Here is a 3508-nt window from a genome sequence, read left to right as displayed (position 1 = left end):
TTATTTGTTTGTGTAGTTTAAAAAAAATTAAATGAGGAGATAAATTAAGATTTGAAACAAAAATGGAAAAATAAGAATGATGCGATTATCTCTATTTTTTTAATCAAATAAGAGATGAAAAAAAAATGAGAATCATAAAGGTATTATTAGTGAAAGCTTGAAGAGAATGTGATGTATAAAGTAATTATAATTTTAAATGATTAGAGTGTATAAAAAATTTGAAATTATGAATAAATTAAAAATGAATTTAAATTTGAATTAAATTTAATTTTATAAATTTTTGCGTATTCATGTGAGAAATTTGATTTAGATTCAAAGTTAAATTTTCATCTATCCAAATACACTGAAAATTAAAACGATAAACATCAGCCATTTTAAAAAGAAAATGACATGGAAGATATGAACGCTCAAACCACAAGCCCAAGTTTTGGATAAAAGTGATTAACCAACTTGGGCTTTTTATCACGCGCCATACAAGCTAAAAAAATAAGGATGGAAAACACAACATGCTACTATCAGGGTTTGTGTCTGACAACAAAAGTTAATTTTTTACAATATGACAAATTAAAATTTAAATTCTAATTGAAAGAAATACCTGTATTTAGTAACCGATCATGTCTCGAATAGGATTATCTTCAATAAGAGAGAAGAATACTTGTGAGCAATTTAAAAAAAAAAAAAACATGACACCTTAAAGCATGGTTGATGAGGCCCATTTGACTTGAAAAAAAAAAATCCCTTGCCACCCATTAAAAAGGCCTTTTTATACTAATATGGGTTGAGTTTAGCAAAAGGGCCAATTTCTCACAATGTTACGAATTAATGTTCGAATCATATTTAGTGCTTAACAGTATTTTGAACAAAATTACTTTTAATAGAAGAATACCTATGGGTACCCAAAAAAAAAAAAGCTTTTTCTATAACAGTTTTGGAATTGGTGTAAAAATAATCGGACTTGAATTTCTACTCCAATCATTCAACCAGTGTAGATAATTGAAAAAATTTAGGACAAATGATTAATGAGATTTTCTATGCTGGTCTTCAACCAATGTAGAAAGTAGATATTCTATATAAAGGTTATAGTCATAACTATGGTAAAATGTTCAACTTATTTTACATACGCAAATTTGGGTTCAACATACAATGACAAATAAAAGTTCATGTTTTAACAAGATGATTTCATGATATTAACATGTAAAAGTCTAAAGTATCAAATTTTGATAGCTTCTATAAATTTATAAAATAGCCCTGAAAATGCAAGCAAGCCATTGTTTTGTATTTTACAACTAGGTGTTTTGATATTAACAAGTAAATATATAATTGTCACACGTGGTATTAAATTACTTTATCCAAGTTACCCCAGAAAATATCAAGTAAATATGGCAAGTACAAGTTGTGCAATTGACAACTAGGTGTGTGATTTTTCATTAGATGTTCTTCAGTGGCCACATGTCGCATCCATTTCTAATAATTTCAAGTTAACCCAAAAAAAATCTCAAGTAAAAGTTTATACATTGATAAAGTAGATATTTAAATTTTGACAAGTAAATATATAGTTGTCACATGTATCTAAACATAAATCTTCAAAATTATTGTTTAGAAATGACAAGTAAAAGTTTTATAACTGACAAGAACATGTTAGAATTTTAACAAATACAAGTTCAATCAATTATGATTGAAAATATGTGACAATCATGGATTAACAAGTCAAGTTCCATAATTGACTAAACTAAGGTATCGAAAACTGAACGGATGAAAATTTATTATATAGTAAATAAATCAATCATGAATAAAATAATATATTTTTTATTATATAGTAAATAATAAATATTTGGTAAAAAGTAATGCATGCTTAGTTTTTTTTTTTTGAAAATTTACAATATGTAAGCCTCTATCTATCAATTTGTAGCCTGACACATATCATCATCCTTTCTGGATGTTAAATTGGAATATGCAAATATGTGATTGGGGATTTGAATTTTCTGAGTGTGTGTTTAATTTCTTTTACCTTACTTTACATTACACTATTTTAAGACTGTTTTTTTTCCTTAATTTTCCTCATGTGTGTCAAACTTTTCCTTTCCATCCATCACCTCACCATTTAAAGTTTTTTACCTTCCTTGCATGCATCTCCATCTTCTCTCTTCTTCCTTCTTCTTTCTCCATCTTCTTCAATTGGTTTACCCTCAAATGAGGGTCTATAATTCACATATGCCTCTCTTAAAATTCTTGGAGCAAAAGGAGTAATAGGGTAATACATTCTTCTAATCCAATACATATGCTTTTCCATGTTCTTTTCCCCATCTAGCCATTTTGTTAAGTACTGAATCATGTTTTGATGATTTAGGTCTTATGTGTTTTTTGTTTTTTATTTTCTAACCCTCAAAATGACGTAGTTTTGGGAGTTAGAATATGAGGAAAAAAAATTCAACCCGCCTAACTCGTGGGGTTAGACAAGTTTAATCTGAGTTAATCTCGGTTCACCTAGTTTAACCTAAGTCAAGTAGTACCACATCAAAACACAAACTAGACCAGACAAGTGGTTGAGTTGCTGGTTCACTAGTTTTTATTTATCGATATTGTAACATTTTAAAATTTAAAATAAGATTAATTAAAATCAATTAAGGGTAAGGTGAGTTAATCTAGGTTCTAATTGGATTAATTAGAGTAATTGGATGGCTTTTGGGTCCATTGGACCTTATATGAAGTATAGACCCTAAAGGAGCCAATAGGCCACTTTGGGCCCAAATTAATAGGCTAAAGTAGGGTTCCCAAAATGAGCCATCCACTATGGCTAACGCATCGAATTTCTAAATTTGAGAGATGCATTTCAATAGTAAAATGAGAAGACATTTTGAGAGAGAACACGAGAGGAAGGGTAAAGCTCTGCTAGGGTTCATTAATAAAGGTGGGTGTTTGTAGTTTTAGGCCACCTAATCCTTAGGTAAGGTTCTTCTTCGACTATTCCTCCTTCTTCTTGGAGTTTCTAGTTATAGGAGTTGTTGTGCATAATGGCAACCACATTTTACTCATTCTCATGACTCCATGAGGGTTATTTTAAGTTTCTAATCCCTAGGGTTTTTTTAAGGGAAGTGATTAGAGTTGTTAATAAGGGGTTTAAAGTTAACCCTAGTGAATTAACTAAGTTTAAACTAATGAGATTAGCTAAAAGTGTTTATTAAGTTTAATGGAAGTTAATAAGCTAATAGAAATGATTTTTGGCATTAGCTTTTCTTAATCATGCTTAATAAGGATTTAAGGCCTTATTATGATTAATGACGATTAGTCCTCAATGATGTATGTTAATCTTAACCTATAATTTGACTGCTTCGGAGCTCATTGGGCTTGTTAGAAAGCTTTTTTGGAATCTAAATTATACTATTAGGGTAGTAGCCTAAGGGTGTAATTGAGAGTTAAATTTTTATAGATAATTGTTGTTTATAATTATGAGATATAAGCTATTGATTGTGATGAACTTGGTGATATGAATATGCAAACATGTTGGTAT

The sequence above is a fragment of the Prosopis cineraria genome, unplaced genomic scaffold (genome assembly GCF_029017545.1).
Source record: "Prosopis cineraria cultivar Desert tree isolate PC_DT_omini unplaced genomic scaffold, ASM2901754v1 PC12, whole genome shotgun sequence".
NCBI lineage: Eukaryota > Viridiplantae > Streptophyta > Magnoliopsida > Fabales > Fabaceae > Prosopis > Prosopis cineraria.
The sequence above is the reverse complement of the archived record's forward strand: the minus strand, read 5'-3'. Positions refer to the sequence as shown.